Raw genomic sequence first — 22,026 nt, 5'->3', positions numbered from 1 at the left:
TAAAGTAATATACATAATAATTAAACTGTTACTAAAATGAATTTAAATATATATATACATATATATAAATTCTTTACATAAGTAATATTATATATATATATATATTGTAATATATATATATATATATATATATATATATATATATATAAAGTTAATAAAGATTAAATGTTCAATATATGTTACTTTATTATATATATTACATAATTAGTAAATATGATATAGTTAATAAACTGTAACATTGATATATTAAATGAAATTACAAGTTGAAAATATATTTGAAATATCATTACTGTTATTATTGTTATTAATATTTATATCAATAACAGTATTATTAATATCCCTATTCTTATATGCAAATAGAATACATGAAATTTGTTATATCTTTTATATTACTTGTATTATTAGATATTATTATCATTTTTTTTACTCTCGAGTATTATGAAAATAATTATTATTAATATTATTATAATTAGTATTAATATAATTAGTATTATTATTATAATTATAATTTATCATTAATAATATTATTATTAATTTCATTAGGATTACAATGACTTATTATTATTATTACTTTTATTATTATTATAAATATCATTATTATTATATGTATTTAGATTATTATTAATTTAATTATAATTATTAATTATTAATAATAATTATAATAAAACCATACGCACAATAGAAGATCGATTCTATTACATATACCTATCACAACTATTTCTGATTTTTGTTTGTGTCTTTAAAAGCGTTTTATATCAACATCAGATTAAACTAATTTGTGGAATTTTTATAAAGTGATTTGTATTTTTCCTCACCAAATGAATATTGTACTGTCGATAAATCTTACCATAAAACAGATACTAATCGAGTTACGTTGGAAGGAATAGCATCACTTAATCTCTTTTTAGCTCTCTGTTAATACAATTCGAATTAGAAGATAGAAAAATAACTGTAATTTTCATGAAACCGTCGGCATCCCTGTTTTCTTATTTTTTGGCAAAAATTCGATTTTTGAATCAAATTCCACAATGTAAAAATGCATTTGTGTATGGAGTCCCTTACTCAAACTATCTACAAATTTCCAGGTTTCAATTTTCCATATTGATTAGTAATTTTTGAAGTCAAAGTTATTTTTCAAAAGTCAAACAATTGTGTTCATCCAAAAATTAGGATTTGTGTTAATGTTTTGAGTTCAATTGATCATGGAGAAAGTTTAGAGGAACGTTTTCCTACCTATTTCAAGTTATAACCATAGTCTTTTATTCATTCAAAATCGAAAAACAAAATTTAAAAAAAAAAAAAAGAAACAGCGACGGTATGCTGTATACTTATATGTTTATTTAATTTTTTTCTTTTTCTTTTCGTTTTCAAGGAATTCAAAACTCATATTAATTACTACTTTTCGGTTTTCAAGCCTAGAACAAATTTAATACTCTTTTGATAGTTATCTGGTTAATTTAATCGTGGTGAAGAGGAAGAAATATACAAGAGTCAGAAAAACGAGTTAAATAATTATGGGCTGGGATTAAATCAGATAAGGAAAGATTGGAGGAGTGGTTAATAGCGTTTGTGATTGAGTGGGAGGTCACGGGTTCGAGTCCCATATGGAGCACTCTTTTTAGGAAAGCAATTTAGTATGGTATATACATTTTTTCTTCTTCTCTCATTTCCATTATTATTATTATTATTATTATTATTATTATTATTATTATTATTATTATTATTATTATTATTATTATTATTATTATTATTATTATTATTATTATCGTGTTGTTTATTTGAATATTATGATTTATATAGTTTATATTATTATAAATTATATAGGTAGTGTAAATATTATTAATACTAAATCAAACTTACAATTATAAGTATTAGAACTATAATTATTATTAGTAATAATATGATTATGTATTACGAACATTAGTTATTAGTATTATCCTCGTTACGAATACAAGTATTAGTAACTTTTATAAATTTTATTATTATATTAACAAAAGTATTATTAATTAAGATTACCACTAATGATAAGATTGTATAATTATTATTATTATTACCCAATGTTAGTTATTAGTATAAAAATCATTATTTTCAATTACCATTGCTATTATATTATTCACTTTATGAAGAACTACAATTATTTTCATTATTATTAGATTTATTATCAAAATTTTCATTAATATTATCATATATAGAATTATTAATACTATTATCATTATCATTAATATTAGTACTATCATTATTATTATCATTAATAAAATCACTAATATTATTATCATTATTAAAATTATTAGTATTATCATTATTATTATTTTTATCATTACTAATATTATACTTAATACATATAACGTAACGAAATTTATATATATATAAATAAAAATGAATATATATATTAATAACGAAATATATAAATTACTAATATAAAAATTATAATAATATATAGACATATAATTGTTCGACTACAAGGATATGTATTAATGTATATACAAATGATATAGGTTCGTGAATCCGATGCCAACCCTGCATTGCTCAATGTCGTCATATGTATTTTTACTACAAAATACAGTATTGTGAGTTTCATTTGCCTTTTTACCCTTTATATTTTTGGGCTGAGAATACATGCGCAACTTTTTATAACCGTTTTACGAGATAGACACAAGTAATCAAAACTACATTATATGGTTGAATGATTGAAATCGAATATGCCCCTTTATAGTCTGGTAATCTAAGAATTAGGGAACAGACACGCTAATTGACGTGAATCCTAAATATAGATCTATTGGGCCTAACAAACCCCATCCAAAGTACCGGATGCTTTAGTACTTCGAAATTTATATCATGTCCGATGGAGGATCCCGGAATGATGGGGATATTCTTATATATGCATCTTGTTAATGTCGGTTACCAGGTGTTCAATCCATATGAATGATATTTTTGTCTCTATGCATGGGACGTATGTTTATGAGAAATGGAAATATGAAATCTTGTGGTCTATTAAAAATTATGAAATGATTATTTATGTTAAACTAAGGAACTCACCAACCTTTTTGGTTGACACTTTTAAGCATGTTTATTCTCAGGTATGAAAGAAATCTTTCGCTGTGCATTTGCTCATATTACATGAAGTCTTTCATGGTATATAGAGGTCAGAACCTCACAATGGGACCAACTGTTGAAGATTTCGTCCAGATGGATTAGGACGGGTCCTTTCAGTTGGTATCAGAGCGGAGGTCAGAGCGAACCAGGTCTGCATTAGTGTGTCTAACTGATAAGTCGTTAAGAGGCATTAGTGAGTCTGGACTTCGACCGTGTCTGCATGTCAAAAGTTTTGCTTATCATTCGTGTCGAAAATCATCTACTTATTATCCTTAGGAAATTACCTGCTTATCATTCTTTGTCTAGACACATCTTACTGCAATGATTGCATGAATAGTGTATAGACAAACTCCATATCTTAGCGTATCTGTCATTATAAACTTTATCTGACACGTTTCCTAAATTTTCTCCGTAATTCATGGGATCTTTGGAAGTATGTATAGATATTCTATATATAATTAGAATATCATTCGATATTCGAAAATTATTTCATATCAAAACCTTTTAACTAATCGTGAGAGATGGATCCTACACCTAGCTTGGATTGCATTAGTTTCGAAAGCGATTTCGAGATGTATATTGAAGTAGACTCCGAAGTCAATGAATCAGAAGTGCCTCAACTATTTAGTTATTTTTCTTTCTGGAGGAGATGGGGGTGGGTCCGAGACTTACTCACTCGATGGAGAAATGAAGAAGGCGAGCCCTACCGCGAACCAAACTTACCTCCTAACATCGGAGAAAACGATGTACTCACCGGTGAACCTATGCGCAACACTGTATTCACCCTTCTTGCTAAAGTTTTCCACCTCGAAGATCGCATTACTGTAATCTCAGAAAATATTCAACCTCTACTTCCGAATACCAATCGAAGGGGAATATTAGAAGAAGTTAGGGAACTTCGAATTGATAGTCAAGATCTATCGAATCAGATGAGTGGATGAATAGAAATGATAGAGGGTAGGACAGAAAACTTGACAAGAATGATACGTGATCTACAAGCTATACTTACTACACCAACATCATCACCAACCTCAGCACCAACAACACTTGTAGCACCAACAACAACAGTACCACCATCAGCAGCACCAGCAGCATAACCAGTACCAACAACAACATCATCACACGTCTCAACCTCGCAATCTATACTTCAAGCATAATCATCATTCTACGAATCGTTCTACATAAACTATCTTCATCCTTCATGGTGATTATGTAATCTCTAATGTTTTAGAGATTATGTATTCTAGTTCTAGTCGCAAATATAATGAGTTTAATATCAAAATGACTCATTAAATCCATGATTACGTCTAAAGAAAATATATATATATATATATATGTTTTCATAAGATTGTAATTAAAAATTTCTATTGTACAAACTGTTAATGGTGAAAATATTTTAACGCGTAGGTAATACCCGAGGAATATTCAGATTTCACATTAATAAGTTACACTGTACATTCTTTCAAATCTAATTCAACATTCATTTACTATCCTACTTACATCCACAGACATACGTATTCATTCACTACAGAATAACCATTTTCATTCAATTTCATATTTGGATTTTGACCTATCAGAATCCGACAAGTGGCATAATGAAGAAAACATTGGACAAAAATAAAAATTGTTAGAAACAAACAAATTAACTATGAGAAATTTTGTTAAGAATCCACGCTAACTGTTCCTAGCTAATTGTTCCTAGCTAACTGATTACATTTTATATTATAGCAATTATATTATCGCAATTTACATTCTCACAATTTTATTTATCGTCATTTAATTTCTGTTATTTACTTTACGCACTTTATTTATTGTTATTTAAATTCTGTTATTTATTTCACGCACTTTAAATATCAGGACACGTATACAAGGTTTTGACATATCATATCGACGCATCTATATATATTATTTGGAATAACCATAGACACTCTATATGCAGTAATGATCGAGTTCTCTATACAAGGTTGAGGTTTATTCTATAATAATATATATAGTTTGAGTTGTGATTGAGTCTGAGACATGTACACGGGTCACGATACATATTAATTAATTCGAATATTATAAATTAAACAATATATGAATTATTGGACTGTTAACTATAGACTATCGAATGTGGACTATCAAGATTGGACAATTAAAAATGAATTAAAATATTGATTATAACATATGAAATTAAACAATTCTTCAAGTTTGCCACTTGATTTCGTTTTAAACCTTATTTGTATCTTGACGATTACAATCTGCGTTCAAACCTTTCATGATTCTTGAAAACAACTCAATCGATAGGATGAACCAACTGCACTTTATCTACAGAAGGAAATATTTATGCATATAGTTATGCACCTGAGAAACTCTCGGCAACTGAGTAAAAGTTTAACACATAGCCGCGTCAGATCCTTTGGTATTTATTAGCAAAAATAACTTTGCGATCCCTTTTCAAAGTAGCAAATTTTGTCACAGCTTCAGCAAATCAACTTCAACTTTTCGTTCGAAACAACCTTATTATCACCTTGATTTATATGTATGCTCTTTTGTTGTTACCGGGGAACCTTTTATTATATTCCACCACATTAGCAGTAAACTTACCAGCAACCTCATTGCTTCTTGGTTTAAATCTCTCCGATAAATCATTATATTTATTCATTGAAACCTTATCATATACTCATCCGCATCTTGTAACGAGAACTGTCATACCAATTATCGGGAGTCCGCAATCAGTACTTTGAAAATGCACAGCATATCTACATCAACAGTTATATGTATAACTGTTATCTTCTAGAATTATGGTCTTTTATTCTGAAATTCAGAACAGCACTCAGTCTACAAATCAATACTTTGAATGTTGAAAAAGTTGAATGAAGCAGCAGAAACTGTAGATAACCGTAAGCGACCTTAGTCGTCGGAAGTTTGATGATAAAGAATAATATGTTGGAAAAGCTCAGAAACGTTGGAACTGGAAAACGGATAGAGTTAACCATGAAGGAGACCAAGGACAAATACAAGGACCATACCCTATATTCAAATAATCCAGATAATTCTGGATCCGTTGAAATCTTTAGAGAATATCTTGCCCCGAAGTGATGATGTAGCGTGAGGGTACGAAATAGTATTATTTTTACTAGGAAATACTACAAAATATGACACAAGTTTTATTAATTTACGGATGGGATATACCTAAACCTTGCTACAACACTATAGGCAGTGTACCTAATCGTAGAGTAGTGTAGTTTTTAGTAAGTCCGGTTCGTTCCACAGGGAGCTAGTGATTACGTACTATATTTTTATAAAACTATATTTATATAAATATATATATATATAAGTAGTAATATTATTATAAAAGGGGGGTTTTTACCGTTTAATGACCGGTTTGTCGATTTTATATTTTTAAGCGTAAAGACAAATGACAATAATTAAAGTGCGTAAAATAAATAAATGACGATAAATAAAATAACAATAAATAAAATTGCGATAGAATATGAAATAAAAGGATTATGCTTATTTAAACTTTCGTAATCATGATGGTTGACGTTTTGATTTTAATTAATTGTTACTCGGGTTAATTGTCCTTTGTCCTGGTTTATTTGATACCTATCTGGTTTTTGTCCATAATAGTCCATCGGTCATAAATATAAAGTGCGAGTGTCCTCGTCAAATTACCCTTATACCCGAAGTCAAATATTTCAACTAATTAAGGATTTAAACTGTGACGCAGTTATCACTTCTGTCAACAATTACACCAGTTATCACTGTATGTAATCCACCCCTGTTTTGATTAGATATGAATATTAATTTACCCACTTGATCAGTTTGAATAATCAATTACCCAACCCGAATAATTAATTAAATGATTATAATAGATTCCATATGAACGTCACTAAATAGGACAACCATAATCATTATTAATTATTAGGTTAATTAATTTGAAGATAGGTTCGACAGACTCCAATGAGTTGTCACTCAATTAGACAATACCCCCCATCTATTAATAGTCAATAGTCCAATTTCCACAAGTGTCGGTCTTTTGCGCAAACCTTAATTATGGTACAAAGTTTAATAACCCCGTCTTAATATTTTAGCCCAACATCACGATTACTTCGGCTTAAATAAGCATAATAATAACTTAGCTACGAGACATTAATGTAAAAAGGTTGAACATAACTTACAATGATTAAAAATAGCGTAGCGTTACACGGACAGAATTTCGACTTACACACTCAAATGATCTCTATCATAAATCTTATTATTATCATAATTTAAACTTAAAATTAAGATTATTGTTATATCTTATTACATTAACATTATGATAGAGATATAGAATATAGATATTGATAATTGATATTGATAATAGATAGATGGATCGAAAAAAGGATAGAAAAAATGATCGAAAAAAGTCTCCTTCAATTTGATCGTAAATCATCGCTTTTATAGCGAAATTAGAATTGAAATTTTCATTTACGACCCCTGAACTATGCTCAATTAACAACTTTTTATTATTTAATATTATTCTTATTATGAATTATTTAAATATTATATTTTATTCTTGTGCATAGTTGACTCGTAATTTTTACACCGTTGCGTCGAGCGTTGAGAGTTGACTCATGTCCCGGTTCCGGATTTTCGAACGTCCTTTCGTACAATTTTATATCGTGTACTTTGCGTTTTGTAACTTGTACTTTTGTCATTTTTAGACGTTCTTCCTCAATAAATTGAACCTTTTTAATTGTATGTTGTACTTTTGAGCTTTTTGGACCTTTGTGTCTTCAATTCGTCGTTTTCGCCTTTTGTCTTCGCACTTATTTAATATAAACGAATATTACTTGAAAATGGAACAATTGCAACTAAAATCTTGTATTTCTTGGGGGATAATGCTATGAAATATATGTTCCTTTTTAGCCTTATCAATATCCCCACACTTGAGCGTTGCTTGTCCTCAAGCAATACAGTCTTGAAATAATATAATACATCACACGAATCACTTCTTTATTCTTCACACTTTGTACATCAGTGATTTTGATAGAGCAGTATAAACAATGATATTAACAATAGAACCATGGTTAAAGGTGGGTGTGTCATCCACAGTTGCCTTGGGTTTAGGTCAACGACACTTGCAATCAAATAGCCGATTTACTTTCGGTTTCCAAAGCAAAGTGCACATTTGAAAGGCGGTTTACAGTCCCACATGACTATAAAAATTTAGATCCTTAAGGAAAATTGGATCTTTATGAAAACATTTGATCTTTTAAAAATTCAAGCTAGATTTTACCCTAGACAAGTTTTCTGATTTGATCCATCATTGATGTTGCAAAATATATTTGTGGATCATTATTTTGGCTAAAACTTTTAGGCTCGTGTAATCCACTGCTATCCCGGTATCGGAAAGCACACATCCAGTTTACTTGTTCCGTATATTACCTTTCGGTAAACTACCGTCCGGTTGTAAAGGAAAGCGATGAACAAGAAACTGTTAAGGCAATGTCCCGTGACATGCATTTGATTATGGTCTAAAAACGTGTCGGATGCTAGTACTATCCTTGGTAGGAGCAATAGTAAAGATCATCCTATAATTTTTCGGTCTGGCACAAGGTCCTGTCTCCGACCATGCTATGCAACCACCGTTCTTACGGTTGACACCCGATTTGGTTCAGGTGACCTAATGAATTCCAAGTGAATTCCTAGGATTTTACGTTCAATGGTAATGAACGCATTGAAAATGGGTTTTCAGAAAACAAATCGGTTTTAATTTTGATCAAAATATTTTCTCGTTCAAGCTCGAGTTTAGATATCATTGATTTCCATGAGTTTGAATTCTCAATCTTTAAGGTCAATCTCTAGGATTGAGTAATATCAGTCTTAAAAGCTGATTTTTAATCTTTAAGGAGATTATCCTTTCTGGGGATCTGATTCATTAGTCTTATCAAGCTAATTTGCACGGTGCCCCCCCATTGTACGAGATAAATCCTTCTCATGGTTAGGATAAATCTGACCACATGGCGACCCTGTTTGATGCTGAGGTCCGTGGATTTCCTGCTGATTTTAGAGATGACTTTTCTAGATTTTTCGTCAACCTACAGCTGGTCTGGACGACAACTTCATGACCTAAATCAAGAAGCGCGTGTCTTTTTCGGAAGACTTTACTTCCTTTTAATGATGGAATTGATTCATCGTGTAGATCCATCTTTCTTTAATAAATCGGGTAAAACAGTTAATTTAGTCCAAAACAAAAACACCTGCAATAACTTTACAGAAACATGTGATAGATAGTTTTTAATTGAATAACTTGGTACATTCTCCCCACACTTAGTTTCTTTCTTTGCCTTTTTATTCTCCTTTATTCCATTTTAAATGAATTCAAGCATTTTAAGTTGTTTCTCAATTTATGTCCTTTTCGAGGTAACGATAATTTCGGCATTAACACCTAGTTTTATTGTTCATAAATATATATAAACATGATTTTGAGTTCATTTAGTTGAAATTTTTTTCAAATTTTCACAAAATTTGACAAATAAACCAAGTATAAACCCGAGAGAATTTATAACCCTTCCCCACACTTGAGATCATGCAATGCCCTCATTTGCATGAAATCAGACTATAATTTAAATTCATGAGGGTGATTAGCGTAGAAAAGTGATTAAAAATACCGAGTTTGTAATTACAAAGCTCGTCGAATGATAGATGGCGCCTCATCGTTCATTCCTTCATTTGTTATATCATATTTGTTGTTTTGCGTCTTGTCGTCAAAATTAGTACCTTTTGCTGAACTTTAATGACAGTCTTTGAAAGTGCGTTGTTTTACCCTGTTTTGTACATAAGATAAAATACAAACATATATATATATATATATATATATATATATATATATATATATATATATATATATATATATATATATATATATATATATATATATATATATATATATATATATATATATATATATATATATATATATATATATATTTGAAGTTTGGTTTATAACCCCACTTTTCAAAAATTTATAAAGTATAATATTTTTGGCATACTTTAAATCAATAAAATTAAAAATAATGATAACAAAATTTGTCGCCCCGCCCTCGGGTAAAGTAATTTCGGCTTAATGACCTAGTCTTCAACTCACGACGAATTTTAGAAATCATTTTTTTAACTTAAAGAAATAAAGTAAATTTTGTTTTTAAAATCACACAAAACTTAAATTTAAAATGCATATTAATTTCATATAAAATCTAAAAAAACAAAAAAAAATTTAGAATGGAGGGAGAAAACTAGTTCTTTAGTGTCTGCTAGCGAAAAAGACCAATCGGATTCCATTCTCGGAACTACACGAGAACAGAACAACTAACTCCAAACAGCATTTTCTTTTTAGAATATTTGAATCTCCCCACACTTAGGTAGCTGTGGTGTCGAAATTGTGATTAGCTTCATCGTCAATTTCTCTTGGTCCATAATCAACTTGCATATCTGTGACTTTTTCTTTAAGCCATTGGTCGGATTCATGTGTTATATCCACAATTTCAACTAGCTTTGCCTTTTCTTTAGGCGACAGATTGGATACTAATCGGTTATATAACTTAAAGTTCCCCTTGGTTCTAGCATCGCGAATCCGTTTAATAAGTTTCTTCATTGAACTATTAATAACGGGATCATTTAATTTCGTATCAACAACGGGGTTCTTTGTTATCATGTCATCATTAGGTGTTACTTCATTTTCCCCACACTTAGGCGTTTCATTATTGCTAAGTATTACCGTTGGAGTTGGTAAAACAACATGGTTCTTACCAATCATTTTTGCTGGTTCATCGGTTTTGGTTGGTGGAGATTTAGTCTTTCGAATCATAAAGGTGATCGATTTGTCACCACTACTAAGTGTCATTCTTCCATTTCCTACATCAAAGAACGCCCCGGTGGACGCTAAGAATGGTCGACCTAAAATTAGAGGAATGTTTGAGTCCTCTTCTATGTCAATGACAATGAATTCAACTAGAAAGGTTAAATTACCTACTTGAATGGGTAGGTTGTCAGCAATTCCAACTGGGTGTTTAATGGTTTGATCAAAGAGTCGAACACTCATATCCGTTGGACTTAACTTACCTACACCTAATCTCTTATATAAGGACAGAGGCATAACACTCACACTTGCACCTAAATCTGCTAGTGCATCATACATGACACAATCGCTAAGTATACAAGGAACAATAAATTCACCCGGATCACCTACCCTAGGTGGAGGTTTTGATGGAACTGTATTCATCGGGTTTACTTCTACGGCTTTTGTTTCTTGTACTTTCTTATTCTTTTTCTTCTTCTTCTTTCCAGAAGTATCACAATCTTTATTACTTATTACTTGCTCATACTCAACTCCTTTTCTTGGAAATGGGATGGGTGGTTTGTATGGTGTCACCACTGGCTTTACATACTCGGGTGGTGGTGGTGATGTAACTTCTTCATTGTTACTCACATCTAAAACCTTCCCATCTTCTGGAGCTGGTTTTTCAGAATTTGTTGACACCATATTAACATTCTCTTTCTGAGGATTTACTTCAATATTACTCGGTAGCTTTCCTTGTTCCCTCTCACTCATCATGCTAGCAAGAGTACCTACGTGTTTTTCTAGATTCAAAATGGAAGCTTGTTGAGTTCTTAATGACTGATCAAACCTCTCGTTCGTTTGGGTTTGAGACGTAATAAATTGTGTTTGAGATTCCATTAGCTTCGCCATCATTTCTTCTAGATTTGGCTTTTTCTCTTCGGTTTGATGTGGCGGTTTATACAAGCTAGGTCTTTGTTGATTGAAAGTGTTGTTTTGAGTTGGTTGGTTATTCAGACCTTGTTGGTTGTACGAGTTGTTGTTGGGTCCATTTGGATTGTAAAGAATGTTTTGATTTCGATTAAAGTTTAGCTTTGGCGGTTGATAATTATTCTGATAATTATTTTCCGGCCTTTGGTTCATATTGGAAACATTCTCTCGTTGTTCCATCGTTAGTTCAATGTGACAATCTTTCAATAAGTGTGGTCCACCGCATTGCTCACAACTAATTCGTATTGCGTGAATATCTTTATTCATCTTTTCCATTCGTCTTTCGAAAGCATCTATTTTTGCGGAAACGGAATCAAAGTCATGGCTAGAATCTGCTCTAGCCGCTTTAGATGATCAAAAGATATCTTTTTCTTGATGCCACTCATGAGAGTGGGAAGCAGTGTTATCAATAATTTTGTAAGCTTCAGTTGCGGTTTTCTTCATAATGGAACCACCAGCTGTTATGTCGATGTCTTTTCTTGTAGCAACGTTGACACCTTGGTAGAATATTTGTACTATTTGATAAGTGTCTAAACCGTGTTGAGGACATCCTCTCAACATCCTTCCGAATCTTGTCCATGCCTCATATAATGTTTCATTTGGCTTTTGCGCGAACGTAACAATTTCTCCTTGAAGTCTCACGGCTTTGGATGCCGGAAAGAATTGTTTAAGAAATTTTTCAACTAAAACATCCCATGTGTCAATCGCCCCTTCAGGTAACGATTCTAACCAATCTTTGGCTTCTCCCTTTAAAGTCCAGGGAAACAACATGAGATAGATCTGCTCATCTTCCACTTCTCGGATTTTGAATAGTGTACAAATTCTTTTAAACGTACGAAGGTGTTCGTTTGGATCTTCATTCGGCGCACCACTATATTGGCACTGATTAGTTACCATGTGTAGAATTTGTCCTTTGATTTCATAATCTGGAGCATTAACTTCTGGCTTAATAATGGCGTGACCTTGGCCCGTGCGTGTAGCTCTCATTCGGTCTTCCATACTTAGAGGTTCTAGATTTTCCATGATTGGAAGTGTTGTATCTGAATCACTAGAGGTTTCTGATTTAATGGTTTCTTTCCTCAACAATCTCTGTTTGAATGATTGGTGGTTCCGGAGGAAAGTTTAATGGTTCGGGATCTACAAACCGTTCCTGAATATTCTCCGGATTCTCAATTGTGAGGTTTGTTTCAAAAACTGGATTATCGGAAATTTGAGTTTGAGGATTTGGTCGACTTGATGACGATTCTAAAGAAAAATCAACGGCGGCGATATTCGTTAAACGATGTCTTGATCGAGTTACAGGTGGTGAACGTATGACCGGCGGCGAACGTCTTGCTCGGTGCATTCACTGAATATCCTATTAGTTTTTAAAAAGGAAAGAAAAATTATAATAAGTTATCCAATTAATAGACTTTTCTGATTTTGCCCACGTTTCGAATAGCCAAAAGATGCAGCAGAGGGGCAGGATTCGTTTGGTCTCAATATAATTGAGTACTGTTTGGCTCCAATAACCCGGTCCACGTACAAATCCAACTATTACTACGAACCAGAAAATTTTGATGTCTATCAATTTAACCACTTAAAATAAATTTTCGTAATTTTAAGAAATTTAGAGAAGAAGTAGAAAAAATTCTAAGTCCTAAAAACTAGAATGGCGAGAAATAAGAGAGAAAAAGATTGCGCGTCGAAAAGTGTCGAAAAATGAAAAAGACGAAGAGTGGTTTGTAAACATGCGGTTAATCCAACCTTATAACGATCACTATCTTAAAATTAAAACTACAAATAGAGATTACTAATTGGAATTGTAATTGATACATAGGTAAAAGCGTCAAAAAAAAAAAGAAAAATAAGAAAGTAGCACGAAAAATGGCGTCGCAAAATTCTAAAGCACCTAAATTTTAATCTAAAGAAAAAGTACTTAAGGGATTTTACGGCAAAGCCTAAAAATCTAGAAATAAAAATAAACTACGCCAAAAACTATATTTAAAACTAACTATGAACGAAAAAGCAAAGGAATTTTAAATTAAGGAAATTAAACGATATTCTAAAAGGGATTTAGTTTAAAGATTTTGTCTTTAAAATATAACTTTTTTTTTAGTAATAACTTATGATTATTGTAACGAAACGGTGTTTGTTAAAAAAAAATGATAAGATTAGGCAAGATAACTCACTACGTAATGTTTGGCAAGATTATATGTGTGTTTCTAGTTGCTAAAAATGAAACTGGGATAATAAGCACAGCAACTAGATGCCCTCCTCTTTTGTTTTGTTGATTAAAATTAAAATAAGAATTATAATAAATAAAGTGAGTAAGTGAAGGGGAGGTCTCGTGGCATATTAATATAATTGTAAATTGGAAAAATATTGATTGAATTTGAATACCCAATTAAATCTAGCTACAAATTTATGATCGCCAATCACGCCATACATATAAAACCAAAAGGACTAAATAGTATATATCCACAAGTTTAGGTATTTAAGAAGTATCATTATTTATGACCATAAAAGAGTGTGAGGTGGTCCAGTAGAAAGGAAAAAAAAAACAAAAGGGAGTAGATACAAAGTGTGTCACGAGTCAACAGAATTTTATTTTATTTTATTTTTATTTTTTTTTTTTATTTTTTTTAAAAACGTTTTTTTTATGTTTTTTTTTAAAACGTTTTTTTTTTTTTTTTAGGATAATTAAATTAATATGATGGACCCTTTAAAATGATGGACCGATGGACCCTTTAAAGTAATAATTTTAACAAGTGACTAGTATAGTGGACATTATATGATATAGAATTCAGTAAAGAGTCCCACTTGGGGAAACAAGTGGGTCAAGTTGGCCGAAAATATAGCTTTTGATGGTGGAGTTATTATTATTATTATTTTTTTTTTTTTTAAATCGTTGGTTAGCAAACAACTAGTTCTCAAAATTCAATTACAATAAAATAACAACTTTATGGCCAAAGAAGCAATAATCACCCAAAGAGTATGCATAAAAGTACCAAAGAAGCAATCTTTCAATAATCGTGTTTTTTTTTTTCAAACTTAAATATAAATATATTTATACAAATATATATTAAAAATATAGCGTTTCACCGAGTCCCCGGCAGCGGCGCCAAAAACTTGATGATGTAGCGTGAGGGTACGAAATAGTATTATTTTTACTAGGAAATACTACAAAATATGACACAAGTTTTATTAATTTACGGATGGGATATACCTAAACCTTGCTACAACACTATAGGCAGTGTACCTAATCGTAGAGTAGTGTAGTTTTTAGTAAGTCCGGTTCGTTCCACAGGGAGCTAGTGATAACGTACTATATTTTTATAAAACTATATTTATATAAATATATATATATAAGTAGTAATATTATTATAAAAGGGGGGTTTTTACCGTTTAATGACCGGTTTGTCGATTTTATATTTTTAAGCGTAAAGACAAATGACAATAATTAAAGTGCGTAAAATAAATAAATGACGATAAATAAAATAACAATAAATAAAATTGCGATAGAATATGAAATAAAAGGATTATGCTTATTTAAACTTTCGTAATCATGATGGTTGACGTTTTGATTTTAATTAATTGTTACTCGGGTTAATTGTCCTTTGTCCTGGTTTATTTGATACCTATCTGGTTTTTGTCCATAATAGTCCATCGGTCATAAATATAAAGTGCGAGTGTCCTCATCAAATTACCCTTATACCCGAAGTCAAATATTTCAACTAATTAAGGATTTAAACTGTGACGCAGTTATCACTTCTGTCAACAATTACACCAGTTATCACTGTATGTAATCCACCCCTGTTTTGATTAGATATGAATATTAATTTACCCACTTGATCAGTTTGAATAATTAATTACCCAACCCGAATAATTAATTAAATGATTATAATAGATTCCATATGAACGTCACTAAATAGGACAACCATAATCATTATTAATTATTAGGTTAATTAATTTAAAGATAGGTTCGACAGACTCCAATGAGTTGTCACTCAATTAGACAATACCCCCCATCTATTAATAGTCAATAGTCCAATTTCCACAAGTGTCGGTCTTTTGCCCAAACCTTAATTATGGTACAAAGTTTAATAACCCCGTCTTAATATTTTAGCCCAACATCACGATTACATCGGCTTAAATAAGCATAATAATAACTTAGCTACGAGACATTAATGTAAAAAGGTTGAACATAACTTACAATGATTAAAAATAGCGTAGCGTTACACGGACAGAATTTCGACTTACACACTCAAATGATCTCTATCATAAATCTTATTATTATCATAATTTAAACTTAAAATTAAGATTATGGTTATATCTTATTACATTAACATTATGATAGAGATATAGAATATAGATATTGATAATTGATATTGATAATAGATAGATGGATCGAAAAAAGGATAGAAAAAATGATCGAAAAAAGTCTCCTTCAATTTGATCGTAAATCATCGCTTTTATAGCGAAATTAGAATTGAAATTTTCATTTACGACCCCTGAACTATGCTCAATTAACAACTTTTTATTATTTAATATTATTCTTATTATGAATTATTTAAATATTATATTTTATTCTTGTGCATAGTTGACTCGTAATTTTTACACCGTTGCGTCGAGCATTGAGAGTTGACTCATGTCCCGGTTCCGGATTTTCGAACGTCCTTTCGTACATTTTTATATCGTGTACTTTGCGTTTTTTAACTTGTACTTTTGTCATTTTTAGACGTTCTTCCTCAATAAATTGAACCTTTTTAATTGTATGTTGTACTTTTGAGCTTTTTGGACCTTTGTGTCTTCAATTCGTCGTTTTCGCCTTTTGTCTTCGCACTTATTTAATATAAACGAATATTACTTGAAAATGGAACAATTGCAACTAAAATCTTGTATTTCTTGGGGGATAATGCTATGAAATATATGTTCCTTTTTAGCCTTATCACGAAGTCATGTTAAAATCTTGCGGAAAATCTTTCTTCATCAACCATCGAACTTAGAAATTCCAAAATGTCATCATCAATATCTTCTATATTTCTGAGGATATTTTCATAAATATTCTCGTCCAAAATTATATACCTCTTCGTGCTTCCTGTGTATCATTATAATGGAAACATTCAATAGAAAATTTAGTATCGAAAAGCAGATTATGTGAAACTATGAAGAAAGCCGTGGACAAATCACAAAGAATAAGTTTGACTTCAAAGAATCTGAATGATTCAATGTCTGCTAACGTCTTTAGTGAATATCTTGCTCATTACTCTAAACCCTTGCAGATAATAGTTTCTATCATCCTCTGATCTTAGATATTCCGAGATATTATCGTATCTTTCATTATAAATATCCTCCATATTTCTTGAGATATTTTTATAACTATTCTTATCTGAAATCATTAATCTCTTCGTACTATCAGTGTTACATAATATAGAAACTGTTAGTTTCTATATTCTGTAAACTTTCGAGCTTAAAATATGAATGTTATTGAAATAATGTTGGGAACTGATGCATGAATTAATATAATATAATGACACTTGATCAACGTGATTATATTACAGTAAGTCATGCTGAGTTTCTAAATGGAACATGATGATTCACAGATTATAACGTCATCATGTGTCATGTTACATAACTCTTTCATTTTGATTAACTTCTGAACATATCAAGAAAATATATTCTTGATAATTCTATTCTCAGTGATTTTGGTAATTTGATAAATCAAAGCGTGCCATTACGTTCCTTCTTTTTTAGAACATTAAGTTCATTTGAAACTCCATACTTACGAATTCTGGACTATTGCTTGCTTTACTAGAGATCGAGAGGATAATAAAAAGGCAAAGAGATTCAAAATATAAGAGAAAATATAAAGCCCAATGAGAACACCGAAATTACAAACCGTGGATATCAGTACGTATAGCAATATAAGGACACGGGAGGATTATAAATACAATAATCCCTAGAGCATAATAGAAATAAATAGATTCTTCAGGTGGGAGTTGGAAAAGAAGAACGATCATTACGATAGTTAGAATAAGAACAAGGATCATAACAGGGTTAAGCATTTTCATAAATCTTTTGAATTTGGGAATTGAGTATAGAAGTGGTGAAAACTAATGGAACGGAAAAGGTAAATTTATAGTGGAAAAAAATCAGATGTAGTAATCGAGGCAGATCACCGTATTTAATTATAGAGATCTTAATTCCCTTATTCGCCGAAGAATCAAATCTCTCAGATTTTAAAGATTTTTTTTTAAATCCCTTGGATTCCGGAATTCAACAGTGACAACGTCAAAAGTTAAGGCGCACCTTATTTTCTAAATTCAACCCTGTTTATGTCAAAAGCTAAGGAAAATCTTATTTTTCTTCAATTCACTCTTTTGTGATAGCTTCATTCGTATCCTTAGAATAATCGAATTATTTTATCATTATTATTCAATAATGATAAACCTCTAATTATCAACTCATATTGGTCATGAAAACATTTTTATTGTTAGCCATGACCACCCCACTCAAATTTCGGGACAAAATTTCTTTAACGGGTAGGTACTGTGATGACCCGGGAATTTTAGACCAAATTTAAACTTTAATCTTTATATGATTCCGACACGATAAGCAAAGTCTGTACTGTTGAAGTCTCAAAAACTTAGAATTATGTTCATGTATACATTTGACCTTTGAACTATTTATATGGATTCATTTATCCATTGGACCTTTCCCGACGATTCACGAATAATTGTTATTAATAAATAAGTATATATATAAATAGGTAAATATAAATATAAGTATATATATATTAATTTGAATTAATATAATACAATTTAATAAAATAAAGTGTAAATATAAAGTAATATACATAATAATTAAACTGTTACTAAAATGAATCTAATATATATATATATATATATATATATATATATATATATATATATATATATATATATATATATATATATATATATATATATATATATATACATATATATAAATTCTTTACATAAGTAATATTATATATATATATATATATATATATATATATATATATATATATATATATATATAAAGTTAATAAAGATTAAATGTTCAATATATGTTACTTTATTATATATATTACATAATTAGTAAATATGATATATTTAATAAACTGTAACATTGATATATTAAATGAAATTACAAGTTGAAAATATATTTGAAATATCATTATTGTTATTATTGTTATTAATATTTATATCAATAACAGTATTATTAATATCCCTATTCTTATATGCAAATAGAATACATGAAATTTGTTATATCTATTATATTACTTGTATTATTAGATATTATTATCATTTTTTTTACTCTCGAGTATTATGAAAATAATTATTATTAATATTATTATAATTAGTATTAATATAATTAGTATTACTATTATAATTATAATTTATCATTAATAATATTATTATTAATTTCATTAGGATTACAATGACTTATTATTATTATTACTTTTATTATTATTATAAATATCATTATTATTATATGTATTTAGATTATTATTAATTTAATTATAATTATTAATTATTAATAATAATTATAATAGAACCATATGCACAATAGAAGATCGATTCTGTTACATATACCTATCACAACTATTTCTGATTTTTGTTTGTGTCTTTAAAAGCATTTTATATCAACATCAGGTTAAACTAATTTGTGGAATTTTTATAAAGTGATTTGTATTTTTCCTCACCAAATGAATATTGTACTGTCGATAAATCGTACCATAAAACAGATACTAATCGAGTTACGTTGGAAGGAATAGCATCACTTAATCTCTTTTTAGCTCTCTGTTAATACAATTCGAATTAGAAGATAGAAAAATAACTGTAATTTTCATGAAACCGTTGGCATCCCTGTTTTCTTATTTTTTGGCAAAAATTTGATTTTTGAATCAAATTCCACAATGTAAAAATGCATTTGTGTATGGAGTCCCTTACTCAAACTATCTACAAATTTCCAGGTTTCAATTTTCCATATTGATTAGTAATTTTCGAAGTCAAAGTTATTTTTTAAAAGTCAAACAATTGTGTTCATCCAAAAATTAGGATTTGTGTTAATGTTTTGTGCTCAATTGATCATGGAGAAAGTTTAGAGGAACGTTTTCCTACCTATTTCATGTTATAACCATAGTCTTTTATGCATTCAAAATCGAAAAACAAAATTTAAAAAAAAAAAAAGAAACAGCGACGGTATGCTGTATACTTATATGTTTATTTTTTTTTCTTTTTCTTTTCATTTTCAAGGAATTCAAAACTCATATTAATTACTACTTTTCGGTTTTCAAGCCTAGAACAAATTTAATACTCTTTTGATAGTTATCTGGTTAATTTAATCGTGGTGAAGAGGAAGAAATATACAAGAGTCAGAAAAACGAGTTAAATAATTATGGGCTGGGATTAAATCAGATAAGGAAAGATTGGAGGAGTGGTTAATAGCGTTTGTGATTGAGTGGGAGATTACGGGTTCGAGTCCCGTATGGAGCACTCCTTTTAGGAAAGCAATTTAGTATGGTATATACATTTTTTCTTCTTCTCTCATTTCCATTATTATTATTATTATTATTATTATTATTATTTTTATTTTTATTATTATTATTATTATTATTATTATTATTATTATTATTATTATTATTATTATTATTATTATTATTATTATTATTATTATTATTATTATTATTATTATTATTATTATTATTATTATTATTATTATCGTGTTGTTTATTTGAATATTATGATTTATATAGTTTATATTATTATAAATTATATAGGTAGTGTAAATATTATTAATACTAAATCAAACTTACAATTATAAGTATTAGAATTATAATTATTAGTAATAATATGATTATGTATTACGAATATTAGTTATTAGTATTATCCTCGTTACGAATACAAGTATTAGTAACATTTATAAATTTTATTATTTTATTAACAAAAGTATTATTAATTAAGATTATCACTAATGATAAGATTGTATAATTATTATTATTATTACCCAATGTTAGTTATTAGTATAAAAATCATTATTTTCAATTACCATTACTATTATATTATTCACTTTATGAAGAACTACTATTATTTTCATTATTATGAGATTTATTATCAAAATTTTCATTAATATTATCATATATAGAATTATAAATACTATTATCATTATCATTAATATTCGTACTATCATTATTATTATCATTAATAAAATCACTATTATTATTATCATTATTAAAATTATTAGTATTATCATTATTATTATTTTTATCATTACTAATATTATACTTAATACATATAACGTAACGAAATTTATATATATATAAATAAAATGAATATATATATTAATAACGAAATATATAAATTACTAATATAAAAATTAAAATAATATATAGACATATAATTGTTCGACTACAAGGATATGTATTAATGTATATACAAATGATATAGGTTCGTGAATCCGAGGCCAACCCTGCATTGTTCAATGTCGTCATATGTATTTTTACTACAAAATATAGTATTGTGAGTTTCATTTGCCTTTTTACCCTTTATATTTTTGGGCTGAGAATACATGCGCAACTTTTTATAACTGTTTTACAAAATAGACACAAGTAATCGAAACTACATTATATGGTTGAATGATCGAAATCGAATATGCCCCTTTATAGTCTGGTAATCTAAGAATTAGGGAACAGACACCCTAATTGACGCGAATCCTAAAGATAGATCTATTGGGCCTAACAAACCCCATCCAAAGTACCGGATGCTTTAGTACTTCGAAATTTATATCATGTCTGATGGAGGATCCCGGAATGATTGGGATATTCTTATATATGCATCTTGTTAATGTCGGTTACCAGGTGTTCAATCCATATGAATGATATTTTTGTCTCTATGCATGGGACGTATGTTTATGAGAAATGGAAATATGAAATCTTATGGTCTATTAAAAATTATGAAATGATTATTTATGTTAAACTAAGGAACTCACCAACCTTTTTGGTTGACACTTTTAAGCATGTTTATTCTCAGGTATGAAAGAAATCTTCCGCTGTGCATTTTCTCATATTATATGGAGTCGTTCATGGTATATAGAGGTCAGAACCTCGCAATGGGACCAACTGTTGAAGATTTCGT

The 22,026-nt window shown here is 29.3% G+C and overlaps 1 non-coding gene across 1 annotated transcript; it reads left to right on the top strand.

Annotated features, from left to right (window-relative positions):
• The first annotated feature begins 12,416 nt into the window (after positions 1-12,416).
• LOC139903621 (small nucleolar RNA R71) lies at positions 12,417-12,523 on the top strand. Its single transcript, XR_011778431.1, has one exon. It is a non-coding gene; the product is annotated as a small nucleolar RNA R71 (small nucleolar RNA).
• Positions 12,524-22,026: the final 9,503 nt, after the last annotated feature.

This window comes from Rutidosis leptorrhynchoides, chromosome 3 (genome assembly GCF_046630445.1).
Source record: "Rutidosis leptorrhynchoides isolate AG116_Rl617_1_P2 chromosome 3, CSIRO_AGI_Rlap_v1, whole genome shotgun sequence".
In the NCBI taxonomy this organism is placed as follows: Eukaryota; Viridiplantae; Streptophyta; class Magnoliopsida; order Asterales; family Asteraceae; genus Rutidosis; species Rutidosis leptorrhynchoides.
Note: the sequence above shows the minus strand (reverse complement) of the source record. Positions and strands in the feature narration are given on the sequence as shown.